This window comes from Gorilla gorilla, chromosome 16, assembly GCF_029281585.2.
Source record: "Gorilla gorilla gorilla isolate KB3781 chromosome 16, NHGRI_mGorGor1-v2.1_pri, whole genome shotgun sequence".
Taxonomy (NCBI): domain Eukaryota; kingdom Metazoa; phylum Chordata; class Mammalia; order Primates; family Hominidae; genus Gorilla; species Gorilla gorilla.
The window spans coordinates 67,505,372-67,533,223 of NC_073240.2; the positions used below are offsets into that span (position 1 = coordinate 67,505,372).

Sequence of the window (27,852 nt, forward strand, 5' to 3'; positions counted from 1 at the left end):
GGAGGACATATTCAGGGAGGGAAATGGCCTGGGGGTGACAGGTCTCGGTGGATGGTGAAGGCACGAGTCATTCTGCAAGATGGAATGCAAGGTTGTGTGGGAGGGCAGGACCGGAGGTGAAGTCAGAAAGGTGAGGGGCAGAGGTGGGCACAATGTGTTGGGCCAGGCCGGGGCATCTGATGTCTAAGGACAAATAATGATGATGGTGCTGATGATGACAGCAGTTGACATTTATCGACACTCACTACATGTCAGGCACTTTGCTAAGCGCCAGCATTCTCCATTTCATTGACTCCTTACCACAACCCTGTGAGACAGGTGTGATTCTTCCCATTTCATAGAGGAGGAAACTGAGGCTCATTGCTGGGCCAACTGCCCATAATGTAAGTGGAAGGCTTGGAACATGAGCCTGGACAGTGTGACTGCCTAGCTCACACCCTGAGGGCCCTGCCCAGTGTTCTACAACAAGCATCCCTGTTCCCTTCCCCAAGCCAGACCCTGGCAGGAGCAAAGTAAAATGATCAAAAGGAGCCTGGTGGGCACCTGTCCTGATTTAAGTACCGGGGAAGGGAATGAGGGGCTAGCGAGGGTGCAGGGCGGCTCCGTGCCCTTCCAGGCCACTACTGGACAAACCTTGGGGACCACCCAGAGATCACACCACTCGCTGGCCTGGCCTTCCATCTCCCGGAGTTCTGGGGGTCTGCCGATCCCGAGAGCCTTGTTACCCTCAGTGTCCTGGGATGTACGTCATCCCCAAACAGGGTGTCTGCAGCCCCAGGATGGAGACTGCCCTAGTTTGTCTCGCACAATGACAATCCCAGCGCCAGGCCTGGGACTCTATCTGTTTTATCCAGCTCCATGGTCTCTGCTTTACTTCCCTGTCCTGTTGTTGAGGCCACTTGGGGGAAGGATGGACCTCTTGAGGCTTAGTCCCAGGCCCAGGCAGGCAAGGAGGCATGAGTGGGCAGGGCGAGGGGCCGCAGGAAAGGAGACGCACTTGCTTCAGCTCTCTGCTGAGTAGTTGATGGAAAACCTTCATTTGATCTCTACATCAGCTCCCAATGTGGATACGTGATTCCCACTAAACAGTGGAGAGGGGGCAAGTGGCTTCACCAAGGTCCCTGGGGAGGGGGGTGGTGGAGGGAGGCTAGAATGCAGAGCTTTAACCAAATCTGGAGACCTTACACCTGGAGTCTTTGATGGGATTTGGGAAGAATGGAAAGCCTAGAACTTTTGGGGTACCTTCAGAACTTTGGCACTCTGGTTTCCTTGCCTAATTCAGGGCGTGGGGTGCTGTCACCTGACTGTCCAAGGCCCCTGTCAGGCTGTCCTCTTCTCTGCTGTATTTCCTTTCCTCTTCCATTTGCTTGATTTCAGTTTAGTTTGGGGAGGAAAGGAAGAGAAGCTAGTTAAATAAATTCATACTAAGGTGTGAGTGGCTGGTAGGCAAACTTTTTTTTTTTTTTCAACTTTAAAGTAGAACATGCCATAATTCTCAGAATTGCAGGATGAAGAAATGGCAGTTCCGAGAAAGGCTGGTGGCAGAGGGCAGGGTTCTCTCGGCATCTCTGACTCCAGCCTAGAAAAACAATGAACATGTCATAAGGAGCTTTAAGCCCTGGGTGAGGGAAGGAGCCCTGGCCAGGCCGGGCTGGGTGAGCTCTGAGTCACTTAGCGGGAGCCTGAAGTGGCAGGGCTGCTTAAGCACCCGGGCCTGCCTGACTCCATGCTGTGGGGCTGGAGGCGGCACACTGGGCAAGCTTCTTTAGGACCAGTGGCTCCCCTCTGCGGTCTTATTCTAGTGCCTGTAAGATAACCATTCAAGTGCTTTATTAAGTACCCTGTCCCTCCGTTTTCTCACTTGTAAAATGAGGATGATAATAACAACGCATCCTTAATGGTGAGGGTTAAATGAGATACTTTACCCCTGCCAGGGTCTAGCACGGGGAAGGGGATGGGGACGCTTGTTATGGAACACTGGGCAGGGCCCTCAGGATGGGAGCTGGGCAGTCCCTGTCCAGCTATATGTAAGGCATGGTCTAAGCTGCCCATCACTGGGATCGCGCAGTCCTTGCTGGAACCTTGGCCCTCTGTGCCTGGTATCTCAGTCCTCACAGCATGTGGGTTTCTTTAGAGCTGTGTTAGTGAGAGCAGGCCCTTCAGTTTAGAAAGGGGGATGCCAGGGGAAGGAAGGGAGCAACAGTGTAGGCTACATGGAGAGTTGGGGGCTGAGCTGGATGTGGGTATCTTTCCTCCACCAACCAGACTATAAGCTCCTTGAGGGCGCAGATCATTTTGTAGATTGTTGCATTGTGTAAGTTGGCAGAGTTTGGGAACAGAGGCTCAGGGAGGTTGGGAGACTGGCTCAGAGCCATACAGCAAGCAGAGCAGCGTGGACCCACCTAGGGTTGCAACCCAAGGTGGGTCCACACTGCTTACCTACCTGCCACTCGGTAGCACCTGTGCCTGCCGTTTGCCCATTTCCGGGGTCCGTTGGGGTTGGTGCTGTCTGGTGTTATCGTCAGTGCCTACTGAAGCTGGGAGAGGAGTGTGTGTGTGTGGTGTCATTTCCTGCTGTTTTCTTGATTACAGGGACCAAGTGTGTTCTCGTCCAACACCCTCATCTAACAGACTCTAAGAGTTCCGTGTTCCAGGGTGTGTGGTTCAGTCCATTCAGTGTGTTCTGAGTCCCTATAGCTGTGGTGGGCTGAAGAGCATGGGCTCTGCACCAGTGGGCCCTGCGATCAAGCCCTGAGTCGGCCATCTATTAGTTGTGTGACCTTGGGAGAGCCACTCAGCTGCTTTGTCCCTCAGTTTTCTCACTTGTAAAATGGGGATGATAATAACAACATATCCCTAGTGGTGAGGGTTAAATGAGATGATGCCTGTGAGTCAGCCAAGGCCTGTCACACTGCATGTGGTGGGTGTGGCCATCACAGCGTTCCAGGCACTGTGCATAGGGCTAGGGGCACAGAGATAAAAGTTACATTATTTCTGCCCTCAAGGTATTCACAGATAGGTAAAGACACAAACAATAACAAGAGGCGGTCCAGAGGAAGAAGGGATTAGTGATCAAGTCTCAACTCTTGGCGTGGTAGGGAGGTAGCTGGGGAAGGCTTCCTGGAAGAGGCGATGTCTTTTAAAAAATGAATGGAAGTCAGAAAGACAGGATTTGGAGCATTCCAGGTATAGCAGATGCAAAGACCTGGAGGTGTGAAAAGAACTTGATGTTGAGAAACCAAAGGAGTTTCGAGGGACTGGGAAGCAAAGCTCCAGATGTTGGTGGGAGACAAGATGGGCAGAGACCAGGACCTGGGAAAGATTTTTTTAAAAAACTTCTATCCAAACATGCCGAGTGGACATATAAGTGCCAGCTCCGTGAATTTTCACAGACTGATCACACCTGACCGATAGGCAGGGCCTGCGGAAAGTTGCTATCACATGACGATGCTCAAGCCTGTCACATGAGAGTGCTCATTGCCTGTGGGTCTGGGGTGCTGTATGCAGTGGTTTCAAAGGGAAAGCAGGAGGGCAGGGGATATGTTTTAGCTGAAAAGAACATTTCATTAAGTTTTGGAGAGCAGGAAGGGCATTTCATCTGGGTGAATGGTGCCCTGAAACAATCAGACTTGAACCTAGCCCGGTCCCTTTGGGTTTAAGAGGTGGCCCTCAGGCATGACCCATGCCCACTCTGCCTATCCCCAGGGGTCAGGCTCCAGCCTAGAGGCAGTGGACAGGTTGCCAGACTGATACCAATTCTGGCCAGCACCACCCTGCCATTTCCAACTCAGAAATGGGTGGCGGAGAAGGAGCATTCAGCTCCAGTTCCAAACGGATCGTATTTACTACTCACATCAATCCCTTGCCATGTGTCTTTTTAGCTTTGACCAACCAAAGGAAAAAAAAATGCCTTCCCTTCCTAACACCTCCTGAGTATCTCACAGAAGGACCCATTCTTCCTGGGCTGGGTAGAGGTGTGAGGAGGGGGTCGGCAGGAGTGATGGCGGTGACTAGAGCAGTCCTGGGGGAACAGGCAGCTGAAGGAGGGCCCAGCCAACCTGTGTCTGCCAAGAAGCAATGCGGGATGGTGGGCAGTGTGCCAGAGTGGTTTCTAGGCTCAGCTGTGCCCTTTTCCTGCCATGTGACCTCAGGCAAATTCCTCACCTCTCTAGTCTCAGTTTGCTCAGCTGTATATTGGGTCCACTGGGTCACTGATCTCAGGGGCTCCTTGGTGCTGATGTGTTCCAGGCTGTAAGTACCAGCTCCCAGGCCTTGGGGAGGGGAGTAGTCAAAGAGCTGGGGCTTCTGTCCTGGGGCATCTTAGCTTCTCCCGTCGTTGGCCAAAAGCAAAACTGTGGCATGGAACAAAGTCATGAGGAGGGAGGGGATCGGTGTCTTGGACCTCCACTCCTCCATCCCAAGGCACTAAAGCTTGGGGGCTGCAGTGGGGATATACTTGCAAAGTCCAGATAGGGCAACTGACTCATCAGAGGTAACAGAGCTTTTAGACTCCCCATGGCCTCAGACAAAGGACTTCAGGGCTATTGTGTTTCCTGAGTGTGGGCTTTTGAATGACAAGTCAATGTATTGAACATCTATTATTCAGAACTTACTGCAGCTGGGTGTGGTGGCTTGTGCCTGTAATCCCAGGCTGAGGCAGGAGGATTGCTTGAGCCTGGGAGTTTGAGACCAGCCGGGGGCAACATAGCAAGACCCCTACCTCTTAAAAAAATTTAAAAATTAGCTGGCCATGGTGGCACACACCTGTAGTCCCAGCCACTGAGGTAGGAGGATCACTTGAGCTCAGGAGTTGGAGGCTATAGTGAGCTGTGATCGCACCACTGCACTCTGATCCAACCTGAGCAACAGAACAAGACCCTGTCTCTAAAAAAATAAGAAAAATAAAAATGAAAAACAAAGAAGAATTTATTATAAAAAGGGGGAAAAAAGAATCTACTACATGCCAGTGGCAGATGATAGAAAATGGAGAAAGACTGGACCTTCCCCTCTAGGAGCTGCTGGTCTAGAGGAAAAGGCAGACAGCAAACAGACAGTGGTGACTGATCATGCTGAGTGCTGCCCTAGAGATGTGCTCAAAGCAGGGAACTCTGTTGGGGTGCAGATGGAGTATTCAGGGGGCATTCACCTTCACAGAGAAGGTGATTCTGAGTTGGGTTTTGTAGGATGACTAAGAGTTCACCAAGAGGACAACAGGCTATAGATAACCTTTCAAGTAGGAGGAACAGCTTGTGCAAAAGCAAGGAGGCATGCAGTTAATACCACATGTTCTAAGAGTTTGTGGCTAGAAAGTAAATAAGCGAGAGATGGAGGAATGGGAAAAGATGAATCTGGAGAGGCTGTCCTGAACACTAGAGGAATGAGCTGAAACAGCTGATCATGGTCATGGATACCAGGGAACCCTGGGATATACTTGGTCCTGAAGGACCTCATCTGGCTTCTAATACTGGGCCTAGCTCACAGCCAGGGAGTCATTGTGGAATGAATGAATGAATGAATGAATGAATGAATGAATTTTTGCCTGGGGTAAAGAGATCCAGAGAGAGCCCTTAAAGACAGAAAGATCATCACACATATTTAATAATCACAGCTAACACAGAGTACCTGTGCCAGGTACTCTCTAAGTGCCATAAATATATTTATTCATGGGCTACTCCCAACCACTCTGAGGTAGCCACTTTTATTAGCCAAATTAAAGGAAGAAGTAACAGGCTCAGAGAGGTTAAGTATCTTGCCCAAGGTCACCCAGCAAGAAAGCAATAGAGCTGGGATTGGAACCCAGGCAGTCTGTTGGGTTCCTCAGTGTCTGATAAGGCACCCTTGCTGGCCCTGGAAGATTCAGGACACAAACATGGTTCTTGAGCTTCTGGGGCTTCTGTGTCCCTGGGTACCTGAGACTCAGCATGAACAATGATCACCCCGAGCCCCCCAGTGGCTCTGCTCATTGGGTGGTTGCTGAGTGGATAAATGAATGACGAGTGAGATGGCAGGTGGGTGGGTTTCTGAGGGAGGCTGCTGGCGAGGCAGGGTGTTGGGTGCCTGTCCAGGGCTGGCTGCAGATGGCCCCTACCCCTCACTATACATTGGCGGCCTGCATCATCAGGGGAACCGGCAGGTTGTCTGAGGAGACCTTAAATTCCAGAAAATGTACTTGGTTGCGTCCAGCCTAATCACAACCATCTGCCTGCCGGGCTCTAGGGTCCCCCTCCTCCTATCCCCACTGGCATGCTTTCCCTGGGCGTCTGTAACAATCGGGAACTGCGCTCGAAAGTTTCCTTGTCAGGGTAGAGTGGCTGTTGCCAAGAGCTACTTCTTTGATGCAGAAAATATATCCTGAAGGCACTTTGTCAGATGTTTTTATATTAAACATTTTTCCTCCATGGCCCTTGGCTGCCAAGGGAAGCAGAGATGCATTGCTTTCCCAGTTGTCCTTTGTGGAAGGAATTCCTGATATTGATGGCCCGTTTCCCCATGCCCCCCAGTCAGGACCTGGCACCCCCTGCCAGAAAGGGTAAGACCTCGGGGCTGGCATCTCTGCAAAGCAGGGGCTGCTCTGGCCCCAGGAAGGGACCCTACCCTCACCATTTGGTAGCAGTTTCTAGATTTGGAAAAACAGAGGTCTCATGTCTGGAGCGGACATCAAAGCCACCATCCCAGACTGCAAGGTGAATCATTGCCAAGACTTTAATTGATCTTTAAAAGGAGAGATGGGAGCTCACAGATAGGGATCTGGAAGTCATTTTGATCTCTTTGAGTTGTCCAGCGTAGTGCCAGTGCTGGACAGAGCAGGGAGAAGCTGGGCTGGGAGGCCTTCCATGCCAGGTGGGGAAGAAGAAGGGGAGGCCAGCTCTGTCACATGGGCTGAAATTGGGAGGGGCAGGGCACCATTTGGCTCCTCAGCAGCCATGGGAGACAGCGAAGGTGAGGGGCTTTGCTGGGCAGATGTGGTCAGTGGGGAGCATTGGGAGAGGGGTTGGAGTGGGTACAGCTGTCTGACTCCAGCTTCCTTGGAGAAATGAGGTGAAATGGGGCACCCAGCAGGCACTGCTACAGACAGGTGGCCATGCTAGCCCCTCAGGGCCTGTGTCCTCCGAGTGTCCCAGGACTGGTTCTCCCCCACCTGCCACCCCTTCACTCACCTTCCTCAGTCCTCCTGCCCACTGCCTTATGTATGACATTCAGGGGAAATGTCCCTGGCCCTGCCACCCAGTGGCTGTGTGGTCTGCAAACCACACGTCCACTCTGGACCTCAGGTTTGGCCCCTGAGGAGGCTACTGGGCCCGAGGGATGTGCAGGGTCACTCCCAGGCCCCTTCCCTGCACCTGCCCCCCACCCTGGGATCACTGGGGAGGAGACACTGTTTCCAAAGTGAGGACTCTAGGCTGCTCTCCGAGGGCAGATGTTGGGAATGAGGCTTGGGGGACTTGGCTCTGAGGGCAGAGTCTGGTGCGTAGTAGGCATTGGGGTTATGTTTGTGATTCACAGAGGGGTCCACTGCCCCTTCCCTCTGAGGGTTCAAAATAAAACAGGACAGACTGCACAGAGAGGCCAAGGCATCTCCACACCACCAGACTCTCTCAGCTGGGATTGTCTGTCTCAGGCCCAAGGAGACTCTGACTGGGGTTGGGGGGCTAGGTGATGAAATCTCTGGGGCTTCCTGTGCTGTTTGACTGAGAGGGAAGCCGAGGAGGGTGGAGAGAGGGCCCAGGCTCTTAAGTAGGCAGACCCTGTCTCCTGCTACCTGGCTGCCCAGCTGTCTTAGCTGCATTCTCCCTCACAGGGCGAAGGCCAGAGAGAGCTCAGAGGTTTCCTCTGAGTCTAAAGGTAGCACCACCCCTACCTGGGGGCCAGGAGGCCCAGCTCCTAGTCCTGACTCTGTTCCCTGTTTCTTGGTGGCCTCAAACTACTTCCACTTGGGCTTGTTCATGTATAAATGGGTCAGTTGGTCCAAATCATTGGTTCTCCGCCCTCTTTGCACATCAATCCTGTGAAGAGTTTTGGAAAAGCTCAGACCCCATTCCAAAAATGGTTGGGGCTGGACTGGGCATTGGGATTTTTTTTTTTTTAATTCCCCAGGTGACTCTAATGCGCAGCCTGGGCTAAGAACCCAAATCTAGATGGACCTGGAAGGATCGCAGAGCCCCCAGACTGTCTCCCCCTCAAGGCAGGAGTCCTTTCTGTATCAGAGCCCCTGGCCGGTGCCTGATTACTTCTGGGCATAAGCATACATGGGATAAACAGCCTGTTCTTTTGTGAACTGTGCTGGCTCTTTTTTCTTCTTTTTTTTTTTTTTTTTTTGAGACAGAGTCTCACTCACCATGTCACCCAGGCTGGAGTGCAGTGGCATGATCTCGGCTCACTGCAACCTCTGCCTGCCAGGTTCAAGTGATTCTCCTCTCTCAGCCTCCTGAGTAGCTGGGACTACAAGCGTGTGCCACCATGCCCGGCTAATTTTTGTATTTTTAGTAGAGATGGGGTTTCACCATATTGGCCAGGCTGGTCTCGAACTCCTGGCCTCAAGTGATCCGCCTGGCTTGGCCTCCCAAAATGCTGAGATTACAGGTGTGAGCCACTGTGCCCAGCCATAAATGCTGTTTCTCCAATAAGTAGTGTGCCAGGGCGGCTGCCAGGGAGGCTGGGGTCAAAGCTGGGTTTGAAGGTGCAAGGTTTCACCAGGCTTAAGCAGGGAAAGGGCATCCCAGCTTAGGAAACTGTTGGGCAAAGGCAGGAAGATGTGAGGACACTTGTTCTGGGAATGGGGAGTGATTCTGGCAGGGCAGTAAGGAATGAGGCCCACAGGGAGAGGGCCTTGAATGCCACTTCAGGGAGGGCTGGACTTCTATCTGGTAGGTTAGGGATGGGCGTCCCAGAAATCCTTTTAATTGATACATGGATGACTGTGGGCTTAGCGAATGGATTTATATGGCCCCAAAGTGTAGAGTTTTTTTGTTTGTTTAATGTAAACTTTTTACCAATGCATAATATGTGCAGAAAAGTGCAGATGTCACATGTGAACAATTTTCACAAAGTGAGCATTCTTTTTTTTTTTTTTTGAGATAGAGTGTTGCTCTTGTTGCCCAGGCTGGAGTGCAATGGCGTGATCTCTGCTCACGGTAACCTCCGCCTCCTGGGTTCAAGCAATTCTCCTGCCTCAGCCTCCCCAAGTAGCTGGGATTACAGGCATGCACCACCACGCCCAGCTAATTTTGTATTTTTAGTAGAGATGGGGTTTCTCCATGTTGGTCAGGCTGGTCTTAAACTCCTGAACTCAGGTGATCCACCCGCCTTGGCCTCCCAAAGTGCTGGGATTACTGGCGTGAGCCATACCACGCCTGGCCAAAGTGAGCTTTCTTGTGTCACTATAGCCCAGATGAAGCAACAGACCATGACCTCAAAAGCCCCCTCTCATGTCCCCTTTCAGCCACTCCCCACTTCCCAAGAGTACCTCAGCTCTATCCTGACTTCTAACCCCATTGTGTAGTTTTCTGGTTTTTGAACCCGATGCACACAGAGGCATACCTTGTTGGCTTTTTGGAATATAGCTTCTTTAACTCAACAGAATATTCGTGGGATTCATCCTTTTGTTTTTGTTTGTTTGTTTGTTTGTTTGTTTGTTTGAGGTGGAGTCTCGTTCTGTCGCCCAGGCTGGAATGCAGTGGTGTGATCTCGGCTCACTGCAACCTCTGCCTCCCAGGTTCAAGCGATTCTCCTGCTTCAGCCTCCTGAGTAGCTGAGATTACAGGAGCGCGCCACCACACCCAGCTAATTTTTGTATTTTTAGTAGAGATGGGGTTTCCCCATGTTGGTCAGGCTGGTCTCGAACTCCTGACGTCGTGATCTGCCCGCCTCGGCCTCGCAAAGTGCTGGGATTACAGGTGTGAGCCACTGCACCTGGCCTCATCCATATTGTTGTTGTGTATTGCCGATTGCTCATTCTCATTGCCAGATAATATTCTGTGGGAATGGACCGTGATTCTACTAGTCTAACATATCCATTCTATTACTGATGGTTTCCAGTTATTGATAGTGCCCAGCTTTTGGTTTCTACCCATGATGTTACAATCAATACCTTATACCAGCCTTTTTGAGGGCACAAGGTCATACTTCTCTTGGGTACATACCTGGGAGTGGAATTGCTGAGCTCTACATTATATGTGTGGTCAGCCTTATTAGATACTGTGCCAGACTGTTTTCCAAGACCACAGCGTTTTAGTCAGAAGCCCCTCTAGAGGGGATTTGGTTCATTCACCCTCTTACAGATGGGGCCCTGAGAGGGGCAGCGCCTGTGCTTGGTCCCCAGTTCCCAAGTGGCAGAGCTCGGCCTAGAGCAGGGTCTCCCCTCTCTGCGTCCAGGACCTCTGCCCACACGGAGGTGGTGGCCATCCTGCTACTCAGACAAAACTGAGTCCTGTCCCCCTGCATCTCCCTGCATCCCCCAGCACCCCTGAGGCCGGATTTTAAGCTCCATAATGTCCTTTCCTAAGGCCCTGGGCAGTGCACTCTGGGAAAAACAAAAAGGAGAAAAGAGTGAAAGGAAACTAAACATTGGAAAAGAAGTGTGTTTCCAATAAACTGGGCCTTTCACCGGTAGCCAAAACATTACATTCCTGTACCCCGGGAGCAGCCGGCCGGGTCTGCCTCTCTGGGCTGTAAATCTTGCTGGGAGTTGGGTCAAGATTGTCCCCAGGACACACAGACGGGCAGTGTCCTTTGGGGCTTTGGATCCTTGGATTTCAGGGTGACAGTGTGGTGTTTTCAGCCGGTTGGCTGGGCCCCAGGCGAGGGGGCGCCGGGGCCCTCTGACAGCGTGGACTCCCAGGCCCTTCTGAGGGAGCACTATGTGAGTTACCGTAAGGGATTTTCTTCTCTGGCCCGCCCCCTCCCTTTCTTGGGTGCTTTGATGGGTTTGAGGTGTTTATAGGCTTGATTCACGACCGAGTTACCAGGGTTTTCCACGGAAATAACTTATTAAAGGGGCCGTGCACACAGCGACATTGAAGTCTGGAGAGTGGTGTGCATCAAAGGCGGCACCGCGGCCGGGCCAGTCAGCATTTCGCTGGGCCCTCTGCTCCAGACGAGGGCCTGGGCCCGCAGAAGGGGCGGGGAGGGGGTGGGCCTGGGCTGCAGGAAAAACACTTGGGCTTAAGAAAACACTCCCCAGACAAACTCAAATTCAGGTCCATGGAAAAAGAAGGTGGGGAGGGAGTTAAAGCCCGAGATCCCAGACCAGCCCTCCGTCAGACCCTCCTGCCCAGATGCGGGGACACATGTGGGTGCCCCGCTGATGCATGGTGTCCGGATTCTCTGTTTTCATGCCTGCACCTCTCCTTGGTGCAGGGCTGTTCCTTGGAAGGAAATGCCAAGGATGCGGATTGCCCACTGTCTTTTGACAGGGATGGATGGAGGGATAGGCTGGGTCATGGGGGAGAAGTTGGGGTAGAGGGATTTGCTGGTTCGTCTCTTTCTGACAGCTTCTTTTCTTTGATTTTGTTACATCTGATTTGTCGGTAAGGTTCATGAAAAGCCTTCCTTCTCCAGGAAGCCTTCAGGGATTGCACAGCCCACAGTGGCCTCTCTCTTCTGAACCTTCAGTGGCTTTCATCTCTATACTGCTCCCTTGTAGTGCATTGAATTTGCATTGAGTTTATCTGCTGGCCCAGTCAGACTGTGAGTGACTTTTGGGCAGGACCTTGGTCTGCGTTTGTGTCTTGAGGTTGTAACCAGGAAACTGGTGGCCCTGGCGCCTAGCATGGCCCACCTCATGCAGGAGGACATGGTGTGGAGTCATTACCCATGAGTCAGTCCTGGCTTTTTCATAGTAATAATGACAACAGCAGTAGGAGTAGTAATAACAGTGGCTAAAAGATGAGTACAAAACACATGGCAGACACTGTGCTGTTTCTTGTTCCTTAAGCTTATTTAGTCCTACCAACAAGACGAGTTCTATTGTAACTTATCTCCACTTGATACATGAAAAAACTGAGGCTCAGAGGGGAGAGGTAATTTGCCCAGTGGCACCAAGCTGGTAAATACAGAGCTGGGGTTTGAACCCAGGCCTGCCTGCCTCCAGAGCTTGTGTCCTTGGATGAGTCACTTTATTTTCTGGGCCAGAATGGTTGTCACATTCTATCAGTGAGCTCAGAGACTGGGTGGAGAAATGAGAAGCCCTCATGAGGCTGTGTAGAGCTTGTTGTTTTTGTTTTGGTTTATTAAGATAAAATCAACATACAGTAAAATTTTGTGGAAGTGTATTATTATATGAATTTTTATAATTATGTAACCATTATTGCACAATCAAGATAGAGAACATTTCCATTATCCTTAAAAGTTCCTTGGTGAGTCTTTGTAGTCAGCCCAACCCCAACCCTGAGCTGCTGGCATTCAGCCATCTGATTTCTGTCTCTATAGTTTTGCATTTTCCAGACCATCTTCCAAATGTAATTATATAGCAAATAGCCCTTTGTACCTTTTTTAAAACTAGTATACTGCTTTGAGATTCATCCATGTTGTTGCTTGGATGGACATTTGGGTTGTTTCCAGTTTTTTTGGCTACAAAGGTTTGTGTTCAGATTTTTGTGTGAACATGGATTTCAGTTCACTTGAGTAAACGCCTAGGAGTAGGATTGCTGGGTATATGGTTGAAAGTACATATAACTTTACAACAGGCACTGTTTTCCAAAGTGGTTGTACCATTCTGCAATCCCAACAGCAGTATATGAGAATTCTAGTTACTCCATATCCTCCCCAGCGCTTGATATGATCAGTTTGTTTTTATTTGAGTTATTCTAATGATAAGCGGTAGTATCTCATTGTGTCTTTTTTTTTTTTTTTGAGACAGAGTCTCGTGCCATCACCCAGGCTAGAGTGCAGTGGTGTGATCTTGGCTCACTGTAACCTCTGCCTCCCGGGTTCAAGTGATTCTTGTGTCTCAGCCTCTCGAGCAGCTGGGACTGCAGGCATGCGGCACCACACCCAGCTAATTTTTTGTATTTTTTGTAGAGGTGGGGTTTTACCATGTTGGCCAGGCTGGTCTTGAACTCTCGGTTTCAAGCGATCTGCCCACCTCAGCCAAAGTGCTGGAATTACAGACATGAGCCACCATTCCTGGCCTTGTGGTTTTAAATCACCTTCCTAATGATGAATGATGTTGAACATGTTTTCATGTGCTAACTTGCCATCTGTATATCTTCTTTGGTGAACTGTCTGTTCAAATCTTTGCACTTCCCCTCCTCCCCCAAAGAAACAGGGTCTCACTCTGTCACCCAGGCTGGAGTACAGTGGTGCAGCCATGGCTCACTGTAACCCTGAACTCCTGGCTCAAGTGATCCTCATGTCTCAGCCTCCCAAGTAGATGTGACTACAGCTGTGTCCCACTGTATCTGGCCAAGTTTTATTTTATTTTATATATTTTTCTAGAGACAGAGTCTTGCTATGTTGCCGAGGCTGGTCTCGAACTCCTGGCCTCAGATGATCCTCCTGTCTCGGCCTCCCATGGTGCTGGGATTGCAGGTGTGAGCCATCTCACCTGGCCAATTTTTAAATATTGGGTTGTTTGTTTTCTTATTATTGAATTTTGAGGGTTCTTTACATATTCTAGTTAGCAGCCATTTAAAATATATGTGTTTTGCAAGTATTTCCTCTCAGTCTCTGTCTTGTCTTTTTTTAAATGAAGTCTTTTGAAGGTTTTAATTTTGCTGAAATTCAATTTATCAGTTGTTTCTTTTCATGCTTTTTATGTCAGTTATATGAATAATTCTGCCAAACCCAAGGACAAAAATATTTTTTTTATGTTTTCTTCTAGAAGTTTTATAGTTTTAGGTTTTACATTTAGGTTTATAATCCATGTTGAGTTAATTTTTGTATAAGGTATAAATATGAGTCTAGGTTCTTTTTTTTCATATAGAGGTTGTTCTATTATTGTGTCATTTGTTGAAATGACTACTCTTTTCTTTTTGAATTAACTTTGTCTAAAATAGTTGATATATATGTGTGGTTCTCTTTCTGGATTCTTAACTTTGTCCCATTGTCTACGTGTCTGTCCTTTTACCAATACTGCACTGTCTTGGTTGCTGTAGCTTATTATAGTAAGTTTTGAAATCAGGTCATGTGAGTCTTTTGTCTTTTTCAAAGTTGTTTTGGCTAGTCTAGGCATTTGCATATTTATATAAATTTTAGAATTAGCTGTTGATTTCTACAAAAAAGGCCTGCTAGGGTTTTGATTGGGATTGCATTGAATCTATTGATGAATTTGAGCATCATTGTCATTTTGACAATATTGGTTCTTATAGTCAATGAACATAATATATCTCTCCATATATTTAGGTCTTTGATTTTTCTCATCAATGATTTGTAGTTTTCAACACGCAGATCTTGCACATTATTGTTAAACTTGTACTTAAGTAATTCATGTTTCTTGGTGTTATTGTAAATGTTACTTTTAAACATTCTCCAGTTATTTATTGCTAGTGTATAGAAATACAATTGATTTTTATATCCTGACCATATATGCATAGGACTTTCATGGCTTGGATGCTTGGTGTTGAGTGTGTTTTTTCAGGGGAAGAGTTGTAAAGTGAAGAATTTATTTATTTCTTCTGGATTCCCAGAAACAAATGTGACACTTTGGGCAAGTTGCCTCAGCCTTTGGGTGTGAGTTTCTTGTCTGTAAAATGGAAGGCAATGGAGAAAACTGGATTCAAAGACCTGGTGAGGTCCCATCCCGCTTGGGCACTGATGTTCACATAAACTGCAGGATGGGAGATTTGGAGGAGAGCCGAGTCCTTGTTATGGGGAATCCTTTCCTCATTTTACAGAACTGACAGGGCAGGGCACTTGGCCTGCAGTTGCACAGAGGCTGATGAAAGGACAGGTCTCCTGTGCCCGAGCTGGGGTCCTGCACCCTGATTTGGACTGGGAAAGGCAACCCAGCATGGTGACTGGGAGGCGACTCCACAGCCGCGAGGGAGGGAGAGGCCGGAGAGGCGGCCATCAGTGCTTGCAGCCAGGAGGCCCAAGGCTCTTCCGGGAGCTCTGACCCTCAGGAGTAGCCAGTTCACATTTGGCTGTTTTCAGAGTAGAAAAGCACTGTGCTTGGAAATGCGGGTTTTGGCTGACCTCACCCCGAGGTACTGAGTGTGGAGTTTAAAGGCCTTTGTAACTCTTTGGTTTGGAACTGGGTTCTGGGCATGGCAAGGGGAAAACACTGGAACGCATTAATGCTCATTCCATTCGCCCTGCCTCTGGGAGAGGGAAGCAACCTCCTCTCCCTTGGTCACTGCAGACAGCTCGGGAAACTGAAGGGGGAACAGAGCAGGGAGCGGAGGTCGAGGGAGGGGAAGAGCCTTTTTAGTCGGAGAGGCCCTAGCCTGGCATTTATTTAATAGTGCCAGGAGCGGCTCTAAGTACTTGGCACTACCCTTTAGCTTTGACTTTTATGACACCCTATAAGTTATTTCATTTTACAGATAAAGAAACTGAGGCTCAGAGAGGTTTCACTTACTTACCAGAGTCACACAGATAGCAAGTGAAAGAGCTGCGATGAGAACCCAATTTTTCCCCGAACTCAAAAGCTGGTGTGACGGGACGTGACTGTTTATTAGGTAGATGGCTTCCATTTAGGATGATGAAAAAGCTCTGGAACTAGATAGGGTGATGGTTGTACAACATTATGAATGTACTTAATGCCACTGAACTATGCACGTTAAAACTATGTATGTTAAGTTGGTAAGTTTTATGTTATGTGTATTTTACCATATTTTTAAATAAAAGCTGTTGTGCCTTCCATGCTGCCTCCTGCCGTAGCAGGTTCTATGGCATGGTAGAGTGTGGACCCTCGTGGCTGTGTCTCCCAGTGGGTAGGACCGCCCAGGGTCCCAGCAGAAGGGTGTGCGGGGGCTGTGGCCAGCAGAATAGCCACGGCCAGCTCTGCCTTTTCATGCCATCCCCTGCTTTTAGGATAGAGAGAAACTCAGGCCCTGGCAGCGTCGTGATGAGGATGCCAGGACACCATCCCAGAGCTCTTGATCCACACAAAAGAGGTGGGACCTGAGGTGACCATGGCCTGCTGGCCACCAAAGCCACACCATAGTCCAGGGCTGGGTGGGAGCCAGAGTGGATGGCCGGGTGCCTGCCTATTTGGCCTCTGGTCTCTCTGTCCCTTGGCACTGTTGGGAGTTATGACTCTTTCCCCAACAAGAGCCTTCTCCTTTGGGAGGGCAATCAGGGAAGGAAGTCAAAACTAAACTGCCTGTATTTTTTTAGAGATGCATCATGAAGGATGTAGGGGGAAATGATGTGAGGTACTTCAGCCAAAACAAACAAGCCAAACACCAAATAAAAGGGGCTAGATGAAGCAAGTGTGGCAAAAATCTTGATAACTGTTGAATCTGGGTGAGAGGTAGTTTAGGTTGGGTTCTTAGAAGCACGGCCTGAGATGGGATTCAGATGCACAAAGTTTATTGTGGGGGCGTGTTCTCAGAAGAAAGGAATGAGGGGAGCATGATGGGGCAGCAAGAATGTGGTCTCCACTGGAGTCCAGCTCAGCCTGATCCCTGGGGACGTGGAGAGGGAACTGCTTCTCCGAATGGTCACACTTTGAGGTGTGGGGCCCAGCCCTTTGTTCCATGTCAGTTGGTCATTGGCTGCAGGCAGACGAGCAGGCACATGTGCATGCACACACACATACACACACCCCACATTGGAGGGAGGCATCATTGCCTGACCCAGGACAATTCTCCCGATAAAGGGACATCTGTGAGCCGTTGCCCCAAAACTCCCAGTAGCTAGAGGTGAAGAGGACCTGGACAGGGTGTGTCACGGCATCCGCGACATGGGTGTATGGGGGTTTATTGTTACTATTCTTTCACTTTTGGTGATGCTTGAAATTTTTCCTAAAAAATAAAAAACCTCTACTAGAACAAAGTTCTGAGGAGGATGGAAGCAAAGCCACCCACGGAGTGCTGGCTGTATGCCAAGCATCTTGCTGCCTTCTTCCATCTCGGTGATTTCACCGATACCAATGGGGAAATTAAACTCAGGAAAGTTGAAGGACCAGCTCTAGGTGTAGGGTTGCCAGATTTAGCAAAAACAAACAAAAAACAGGATGCCCATTTATATTTGAATTTCAGAATACAATGAAAAAAGTTTCACATGAGTTGTAGCGTGATGTGTCCCATCCAATATTGGGGACATACGCATACTAAAAAGTGATTTGCTGTTTATCGGAAACTCAGATTTTAACTGGGCGTCCTGTATTTTGTCTGATAACACTACCTAGGTTACACGTCTTGTAAGTGGTGGAGCTAAGATTCGTAGTGAGGTGGGGCTGGCCCCGAAGCTTATGTTTTTCACCCCTGATGGGTACAGCACTAACAAAAGGTTTTTGGAGGCATTCTCTCACCAGGGCCTCATGAGGGTGCTGCCTGACAGCAGAGCCTGTTAGGATCATTCGGACAGCTTTGAAAAAATATTGATGCCTGGGCTCCACCCCAGACCAGTTACATCAGAGTCCCTGTTAGACACTCTCCCCTTCCCCCTCAGTTCCTTCTCTTTTTTTTTTTGAGATGGAATCTCGCTCTGGCACCAGACCGGAGTGTAGTGGTGTGATCTTGGCTCACTGCAACCTCTGCCCCACCCTGGGTTCAAGTGATTCTCCTGCCTCAGCCTCCTGAGTAGCTGGGATTACAGGCATCCGCCACCACGCCCAGCTGATTTTTGTATTTTTAGTAGAGACGGGGTTTCACCATGTTGGCCAGGATGGTCTCAATCTCTCGACCTCGTGATCCACCCACCTCGGCCTCCCAAAGTGCTGGGATTACAGGCATGAGCCACTGCACCTGGCTCCCTCAGTTCCTTTTTAAAGCTCTGCAGGTGACTCTAACATGCACCCAGGGCCAAGGATCATCGGCCTGGGCCGCCAGCTCTCATTGTTCATGAATTTGGGAAGGAATAAACCAAGGGGGAAGGCAGGGAGCACAGGCCTCCGGAGGAGCTGGCATCACTTCTCCTTTCAGCATCCTCCCCGGGTCCCTGCCTCCAGCAGGCCCAGGGTCAGCCTGGCACACAGGCTCTGCCCCAAACTGCCTGCATGCTAGGCTCCTTCACAGCCTTTGCCAGTCCCTCTACTTGGAATGCCCTGCCAGGCTGGTTTTGCCCATCTGGCTGGCTCCTCCTGTTCCTTCTGAAGGTCCCACACATATCACCTCTCTCTGGAGCCTGACCCCACAGCAGAGCTGGCCACCCCATCCTTCATTGACTCATGGCACAGGCTTCAGGAGTAGCACTCTGCTAGCAGAAGTGAGCGCGGGTCGGCTCACCCACTTTGCTGCTAGCTCAGTACTTCTCCACCTCCGACGGTAGTGCCTGGCATGGTGTAGGCACTTGGCACATGGGTGTTGAATTGGAGGAAGGAGGAAGGGTTTTGTTGGGTGAGTGGGGTCCCGTCTTTCCTCCTCACCCCATTGGCCCTGGAGAGATCCCCCTTTCCCACCACTTCCTGCTTGGCATATAAGTTCTGTTTGCCTGGAGCCTAGGCCCTTTGCAGCCCAAAGGTAAACAGGTTTATAACGACTTTAGAGAAAAAGGAAAAAAAAAAAGCAAATGAGCCAGGAAGTCATGCAATTCCAGCTTCAGGCCTGGGGAGGTGGAAAAAGGCCCGTGTGGCAAACCCAGAGCCTGGGACCCAAGCCCCAGTGACGCGGAGCTGAGCCTCCACTTCCCAGAACTTCACTCTGGATAAACATGGAAGTGAGGAGTGCCGCCTCCTCCCTTCTGAAATAGGGTTGGGAGGAGGAGAAGGGTGAGGACCCTGGTTAGGAGAGGGAACCCTGGGGTACCTGCTCTATGGTAATAATAAAAAGGCTGATACAATTGACTCTCTGGACTATTTTTGAGTGTTCAGTTCAGTGGCGTCAAGGACATTTACATTGTTGTGCTACCATCACCATCATCTATCCACAGAACTCTTTGAATCTTGCAAAAGGAGAATGGCTTTGTAAAGCCTCATATTTTATCCTGTGGAAAATGTACACTGAGAGGCTATTTTTATACCAATAGCTGGGGACACAGATGAAGAAAACAGCCCCCTGCCCGTGGGAAGCTCCTACGCTTGTGGGCCAGGCAATCCCAGGACAGACAGGCCCATGGAGCCAGGGAAGGCTGCTCGAGGGAGGATGGTGAAGCACAGCTGGAGGTGTGCAGCGGGCGCATACTCCAGGCTTAGCTCCGAACAGGACACTGGGGCTGTGCACACGTGCCACTCTCATACACGGATCTGTTCTTGTCACTGTGGACATTGCAGGGGGTTGTGAGAGGAGTGTCAACGATCCTCCAGGAAGTTTGGAAAATAGAAAAATATTGCCTGTTCCACAACCGCCATGCCCAGTTTCCTTTCTGTCCTTCAATTTCTTGTCTCATGCACATATTTCCACTTGATCACAGCCCAGTGGCAGAGAAGATAACATTTTCCTCTCTGCCCCCCTCACCTTACGTCACATTAAACACTTTTCCATGTTGTACCCAGGCTTCCAAATGTCTACGAATAACCCTGCTTTGTCCAGGGAGCGTGTCTGCCATGAATTCCCCTCCAAGCGACAGGGTGGGTGTGGGAGTGGCTGCATCGGGGGCCAGAGAGCGGGTTCTGATGGGTGGGCTGAAATGGAGGGGGGATGCTTTGGCAGTTTGAGGGCATCTATCTGGAGCAAGGTCATGGATGGTGGAGGCCGAGACTGTGTAGGTGGCATCTTTGAGTCACTGCAGTGCATTCACAGGCGTCCTTCTCTGGGTCCTGTATCACCTGAGAGTAGCTAAGGCCCTCATCTGGCTGCAAATGGGACCCGGGTGTGGATCGTGCTGTCCTGCAGCCTTTTGGACACTAGAGGTGACCAGTGAATGTTTAGCATTATGTGTCCATCTTCCCAGGGCTCTAAGAGAGGAACCTTACCCAGGCCTTCTTTTTCTTCTTCTTCTTCTTTTTTTTTTTTTTATTGAGACGGAGTCTTGCCCTGTCACCCAGGCTGAAGTGCAATAGTGCAGTCTCGGCTTACTGCAACCTCCGCCTCCCAGGTTCAAGTGATTCTCCTGCCTCAGCCTCCCAAGTAGCTAGGATTACAGGCACCTGCCATCACGCCTGGCTAATTTTTGTATTTTTAGTAGAGATGGGGTTTTACCATGTTGGCCAGGCTGGTCTAGAACTCCTGACCTCGTGATCTGCCCGCCTTGGCCTCCCAAAGTGCTGGGATTACAGATGTGAGCCACCGTGCCTGGCCTTACCCAGGCCTTCTAACTGCCAACACAGAGCCCCTTCTGTCCCACATGGAGCACGGGTGGGCAGGCAGGCCGGCAAGAGCCACCCAGGGACTGCAGGTGTGCATTGTTAAGAGCCCTTGGTGAGGGGTGCAGAAGGTGTTGGCGGAGGGGAGGGGGCACGGGGCTGGCAGTGGCATCTTTGTGGTTTGCTTTAAATATACCTATTTGCTCTTGTTTTGCAAAGAAGCATGTGGCATATTAGGGAAAACTTGGAAAGCTGAGAAAAGTGCAAAGAGATGCAGGGAGGGAAACCCATAATCTGACTGTCCAGAGATAACCACTGTTAACATTTTGCTGTATTCTGTTTAAATTAAAAGAAAAATTTTAATTAGTGTTTTAAGAGATGGGCCTCGCTTTGTTGCCCAGGGTAGCCTCGAACTATGAGGCTCCAGCGCTTCTCCCACCTCAGCCTTCCGAGTAGCTGGGACCACAGGAACGCACCACTGCACCTGGCTGTTCTGTTAAAAAATACAGTTTTGCGTCCTGCCTTTTCTCCTCAGCATTACGTAAATATTTTCCTGTGTCATTAACATTCTTCATAAACATTGTTTTTGATGGCTGCGTTCTATTCTGGTCTATGGATCTACTAGGGCTGAGTTCTTAGCTTGTGAGTTGGACACCTGGTCTCCCAGGTGGGAGAAAGAGCCCCAGCTGGGAGGTGGGGTCTGCCCACATGGCAGGCCGTGGCACTCACCCTGGCAGTCCTCCCCTGTGCATTCCTGGCTATGCTACATCCTGCCCAGTCCTGAGGACATCCAGCATTATCCATTCCCCTCTTTGAGCTTCTGCAGCCCTGGGCGTGAATTGAAGGCTCTTTCAGGAAGCCTTCCCTAGTCACCCAGCTTGGTGTGGCCAGTGGGTATTTGCCATCCTCTCCGAACTCCCGAGAAGGAGACGCATCTGATCATTAGTACATGCTGGCGAGATGGCATGGTGGGATCGATCCTGCCGTGTTTGGCCTCTTTTTCTTGATTTCTTTGCAGAGCCTGGCTTTAGAGTAACACTTTGCCATTCACTAGCTGTGTGACCTTGGGCAAATTCTTCAACCTCTCTGAGTCTTGGTGTTTCTTCTGTAAAATAAGGGTTGTAAAATAGTGGACCGTTTGCCTGGTTCTTGTGAAAACCAAGAGATTGTATGCCAGGTGCTGAGTACTGTGCTAGGGACATGTTGGGTGCTTGATAAGGGGTGGGGGTTATTCTGAGTGTCAGCGGTGGGACTGTTTTATCCTGCCATCTCCCCTTTCACCCACAGGAATGAGCAGCCCAGTGGGTAAAGGTTGGCCAGAACTATAGTTGACTCAACTACAGTTGAGTGAATGATCTTTGCTCGCTTTTCTTCCTCCCACACTTTGGTTGGGGAAACTGAGGCCACCCTGAAGTTCCCACCTACACCCCATGACTTTCTCAGATCCCTGGAGGGTGGCTTAGGAAATGTCTTTGGAGATTTGGGAACACACTGGATACATCAGTTGGTGAGCCAGGGAAATTAGCAGGAACGAGCTCATTTCGATAGCAATGAGCTGAGTCTCCCTCCAGCTGCCAGACATTTACGAGGCTGGCTGGGTGCCGGCGGCCGGAGGCCTCCAATGGCCCTCATCCCTCTGCCTTCCGGCTGGAAATAATTCGTGTTTAAAAAATAACAATAATAAAAAAAAAGTCTGCATCTTCTCTGGCCTTCTGGTTTCTTCGGGCCCAGGTGGGGAGATGGTGGATGCCTTTGCCCTGTAAGCAGCTCTCTGTTCAGGGCAACCGGACAAGAAAGGCCATCCCTGGCCCTCCCCAACCCTCCCTCATCTGCCAGAAGATTGGGCTACTATACCCCATTTGAGGTGGTTTGCCTCAAACCCCACCCTCAAATCCATCACGTTTGAAGTGGATTGCCGAGGGGCTTCGCCTCTGTAGCAGACCCTGCTCTTAGGTGGGGAAGGTTTGTGTTTCATTAGGCTCCTACAGGAACTTTGGGTCCTTTTCCTGCTCCTGGCCTCAGTTTCTCCATCTGTAAAATGAGGAGGAGGTGGGTGGGAGGACATATAACTTGTAGACCCAATGTTATATGGAAACTAGGGTCCTGGGATTGAGAGTTTTTAACCCTGACTGGGAACCATCATCCCTGCAGCATGTGTTAAATGCAGGTTCCTGGGCTCAGGCTCACTAATCAGAGAATCTCTAGGGTAGGACCTCTGAGTGTACATTTTTGGGGCAATTTAGAAAATGGAGATTAAATGCACAGAACTCCATTTTGAAGTACACAGTTCAGTGGTTTTTAGTATATTTGCAACATTCTGCAGCTGTCACCACTCCCTCACTCAAATGCCCCGAGAGATTCCAATTGCTGCCGGTCCCTCCGGGCAGCTCTACAGGTGCATGTCCTGAGGCATTGACTTGGACCCTTACATACTGAGGCTACTGAGGCTGCAAGGCCGCTCTCCTGGTTGGGGTTCCCTGCTGACAGCATCAGGTTTTCAGGCCCTTTATGAGTGAAGATGAGAAGTTTCTGAGAGGAGGAAGCCAGACTGGGGGAGAGATTGCCCTGTTTCCCTACAACTTTCCAGAGCAGCGGAGGTCTTGCTGCCTTTCCCTGTCCCCAGTGCCCCACACGCTGTGAGCAGGGGAGTAGTCACTTACTCAGAGCTAGTGACCTTTTAAGCCTCAGCATATGGAATTCTTGTGGCAATTTGAGCATCTTACAGCCACGACACAGGTACAGTGGTGGCTCCGCACCCTGGAGAAGCCCCTCTCCCGTTTCTCAGCCTACTTCTCATGGGAGTCAGCATCCCCTCACCGCCCTGAGCGCGTGCCCTCTGGTCCTAATAATCCCACCAATGTCTGGTTTCCCTCAGAGCAACTTGGGGTACCTGGAAGCTTCACCCCTAACAGACAGGCCTCTGTGAGGGTCACAGTCTTAGGGCATGGGAACAAGTTACTTTCATTCCACCTTGTCAATGAAAGGGATGGGCTTCTTCCCAGTGTGCCTGCCCTGGCTGAGGGTATGTCTGGTGGTCTTGGCCAGGACACTCACCCTTGGGTCTCCCCGGCAGTGAGACCCTGTTCAAGATCCTCTGCAGCCTCAATGTTTGTGGTCTTGAGGCCCCATGGGGTCTAGCCAGCCCCTCTGGACCGTAATTGGTAGCTCTGAAAATGGGATTCAGCCACAGTTGACCCCGTTTTTGGGAAGGAGTAGCTGATTGGCTACGTACTCCCTCATAACGAAACTCATGGCTCTCAGGGTCACCACCAGCATTTCTGACCCTGTCCACAATCAGCACCCATTCCCAGGCCCCGAGCTGTCCTTAAGGAAGCCAGGGAGGTTGGTGGACGTTGCCTTTGCTTGGACTGCCCGCTGTGCTCCCTGGCCTGAGGCCTGGCTTTGTTTCTGGGCTTGGGTGCTCTTACTGGGTTCTTCCCTTAATCTTCAGCCCCAAAATCTTCTCCCTAGAGTCCCCCACCTGGAGTCCAGCATTCCAGAACAGCTGCCCTTCCATAGTTAGCATGTGGTGGTGGTCCATGCCCTGACCGTGTGACCGTTCCCTCTGTGGGCCTCAGTTTCCCCCTCTGTCAAATAACAGGTCCTTTATAGCCCCGCCCTGCCATGTGTCACCCTGCCCTTGATGTGGCAGCTGCCCAGGGAAGGTGTAGTGAATGGATGGATGCTCCCACCAGCCAGAGACCCCTCCGGTACCTTTTTCCTTGTGGGATCCTGAGAGCTTCCTGCAGTTTGCAGTGAGAGTGGCAGCTGAGTTTTCTTTCTAAGAAGAAGGGTGGCTCTGGGCTGGGTAGTTATCTCCCAGGGCACCCCCAATAAGCCAATCTCACAAGGCTGACTCGGACTGCATTCTCTTGGAGTAGCTGAGCTTGAATGGTGAGGAGGGCCCTCTGGGCTGGCATGGAGTCGGTTTCTGCATCTGTAAAATGGGTACATACCTGAAAAAGCTTTTGTGAGTGTAAAATGAGATCACGTATGCCCATACCTGTGCAGGTGTAATCCTCCTAGCTATCATCGTCACTGATGCCCTCATTATATAGAAAAGAGGTTCTCAGAGATATTAAATGGCTTGTTCATCCAGCCAGTTAGTGAAGGAGCTGGGCCCAAGCCCTACCTCAATAGCATTTCCTCTTTCCTTTTTTTGTTTTAAAAGCAATACATGATTCATGCAGATCATTTAGAAAACAAGAAAAGCACAAAGGAAAAACAAATTACCCTTAATGCTACCACCCTAAAAGAAAATAATTATATTATTCTTCTTAAAATTATTTGGATGTTATTTTTCCTGTCATCCTTTTTCTTTGCAAAATATGGGAAGTAGAAATGGTCTCTATGCAGCCAAATGAAAAAGTTCATATAGCTGTTTTGTAGCTCTTTTCTCTTAGCAATACTGAAAACATTGTCCTCAATTCAACACAAAGTCTGTGATTTTTGATGGCTGCTTAGTATTCCATGCCATATTTACTTAACCAATCCCCCAGGGCTGGATATTTAGGTTGTCGCAGTGACTTTTTTTTTTTAAAGAAACTATCATAAAACATTGCTGCTTGGTGAGCATCTTATGTCTTTGTGCACATCATTGGTGACTTCCTTAGGATATGTTCCTAGAAGTGGGATTGCCAGGTCAAAGGCCACACACATTTAAGGTCAGAGTGCCCTCCGGAAAGGCTGTATCCGTTTTCTCTCTCAGCAGCCCTGGAGGAGAGGGCCCGGATCCTGTAACTCACAACCCTTTGCTATTTCCAAACCACGAGCCCAGAAAGAGTCGAAAAAAACAAAAACCACGGCTCTGGGAGCGACTTCCTGCCAGAGGAAGGGAGGCATTTGGTAAATAGTCCACTCCCAGTTTTTGAGTGAATGCTGTGTGGCCTGCCTCGGGCCAGGCCATCTGGGAACGTACTAAAGAGTAGAGACCAGGTCTGTGTCCTCAGGCGGCTTCCATGTGCCTCAAGGGGGAAGATAACACGTGTCAGGACACCTGGCAAACACCTGGAAGGCCACCGGATCCCAAGTCCAGGCTGAGGGTGGGGCCATGGCCACCACTTCCACTCCATCCACCTCCGTCTCTGGCACCTGCTCAGGGCCACGTGGACTAGACGTGCAGTGAATATTTGTTGAACAACAAAAAGCAGTGTGTTACCCACACAAGCTGATTGTGAACTCCTTAAAGTAAGGTTTGAGTCTTGTTCATGGCTGGTTACACCCCCTAAGCCTAGAACCTTGTTGTCATAAATACTTGGCCAAGTGAACAAAGGCTCTGTGGGACCAATGAATCCAAGAACGTTGGTAGAGTGGTCTAGATCCCAGCAGGAAAGTGGGATAAGCCAGTGTGCTGCCCACAGCCCTCATCGCCAGTCCCTCTAGTGGGTGCTAGGAAGCACTGGGTGGGGAGTCTGGGCTGATTTCCTGTCCCCAGCTCCTATGGGACCTGGGCAATTGCCTGACTGAGCCTCAGTTTTCTTAAGGGACTAGACTTTGTTCTTGGGGGCTCCTTTCTGGTTCTTGCCAAGAATCTGGGTGCCTGTGGTCAAGATGGGGACTGGGAGAGGGTCAATTGCCAAGAATTTAGCCCTACGGGTCCAACAAGCCTGCCCCCCACCAGGTGACCTCTGGCCAGAGGGTGGCTGCTTTCCAGCCCAGGACCCTGCCCTCCCCAAAACCTCTTAGTAGGACCCTCCAAGGTGGCTGGTGGCACCCCCAGGGGGTATGGAAATAAGGTGATCCAACTCTTCCCTGGCTGCCCCTCTGTTTTGAATAAGGTTGTGGATTGTTTATTTGAAAGAAGAGAGGCCCCAGCCACACATCCTGCTTTTAAAATCCGGAGTTCTAGCTGAGCCCTCTAGGCCCTGAGCCCTCTACCCGCACTCCTACCCCAGGTCCCTCTTTCACAGCACCCCCACCCCAGCTGGCATGTCTTCTGCCTGGCAGCTCCAGATGCCCCTCCCCCGAGAGAGGACTCTCCTCACCCCGACCTGGCTTCCTGGGCCCCACTTTTAAACAGCTCTCAGTGGTCTTCTCCCTCCTGTTCTCTTCTACTCCTTTCCCTAAACTCCCCTTCCCCACGGGTCAAGGGGAAAAGGGCTTCCTACTCCAGGAGGACACTTTTACATTGGCACAAACACCCATCTTAGATGTTCTTTGTATTTTGGTGATCAGACCACTGAATCTATTTTGTTGATGAGGACACCAAGTGTTAGAAAAGTGATGCTGCTTGTGCAGGGTATGTGGCACAGCAGTGGCCTGGCATAAGACCCAGAGTCAGGCTCCCCCGCAAGCTCTGCCTCCGGCTTGCTGTGTGACCTTGGACAAGTCCCTTTCCCTCTCTGGGCCTCAGCTTGCTCACCCACGGAGTGAATGGGTGGGTGGTCGATGCTCTTTGAGTTCTTTCCACCTCTGTTTCTCTTTCTAGATAAAAACCACATGGTGTGAAGTGAGGAGGCCCTTTCAATTCCTCTGTTTTCCCCTGAAGTCCTGTGGTACCCCCTCCCCTCCCTTGTCCCCACTTCCCACAGCCAGCTCAGAGCCAAAGGCCTGTTGCAGGCAGGTGTGGCCATTAGGGATGGGTACTAGTGCCTCGCTGGTGGGCCCGGATAAGAGGCCGAGGCTCCCCAAGCATCAGCCAGAGGGTGCTGGGGTTGGGGGAGATGGAGCAGGCTGGCACTGGGCTCACCAGCCTCTGCCCACCCCTTCTGGAGCCTCCCCAAGCCCTCCGATACAGGTGAGGGAAGGTTTCATGATAAATGCTAGACTTGCTGAAAGGGACATGGCAGCTGTGCAACTTCGGTGACTCCTGTCCTATTAATCCTTTGTGAAGTGGGAGTTTTCTGGCCCCAGCAAAGCTGGAACCCTCAAAAGGCTGCATGACCCATAGGCTCTCCTCCTCTCTCCTGTGGGGCATGTGGGACGTGTGGGCTGGGACGTGTGGTTTAAAGGTCTGGAAGTTAAAGGTCTCCCTCCCTGGCGAGCCAGCTCTTTGTTCCACATCCTCAAGGACCCTGACTTCAGCCTATTGTTCCCCCTGCTGACACAGAGGCTCCAAGTTCCTCTCTGGATTTGCTCTAGGGGGGTGGGGGGTCCTGGTGTTGGCCGTGGGGGCTGGGGATTTGTGCATACCTGCTTATTAAAAGTCACTCACTCATTCAGAGAAAAATGCTGTTTTGAGACACCCTCTTGCTTGTGGGAGGCTGAGACAGTGACTGCTGAGGTTTTTGTATCCTGAGTTTTGTCAAGCTGAGGCCTGGACACTTTTGGCTGTGGCTGATTTTGTGTCCCTGGTGGGCACGATAATCAAACTGCTCAGGTGACCAGGCAGGGTGAGGTTTGATTTGACAGCAGCTGGCAGAGGTAGTGCAGAGGGCTCGCTTCTGGACTTGAAGTTACGGTGACCCACAAGTGAATCCAGCAAGTCTCCCAGCTTCATGTGATTCACAGACCCTTCAAATCAGAGTTGACCATGGGGGAATAATTGAATCCCCCAGAGTTGGGGGCATGATCCAGGGCTCCAAAGGGTTAATCTTGTTTTGAAGTATTAATAAGGGAAGAGTATG

The 27,852-nt window shown here is 50.3% G+C and overlaps 1 protein-coding gene across 1 annotated transcript in view; it reads left to right on the forward strand.

Moving 5' to 3' along the window:
• Nucleotides 1–27,852, forward strand: part of SMAD6 (SMAD family member 6) — a 79,447-nt gene that overhangs the window by 16,651 nt on the left and 34,944 nt on the right. The window lies entirely within an intron of this gene.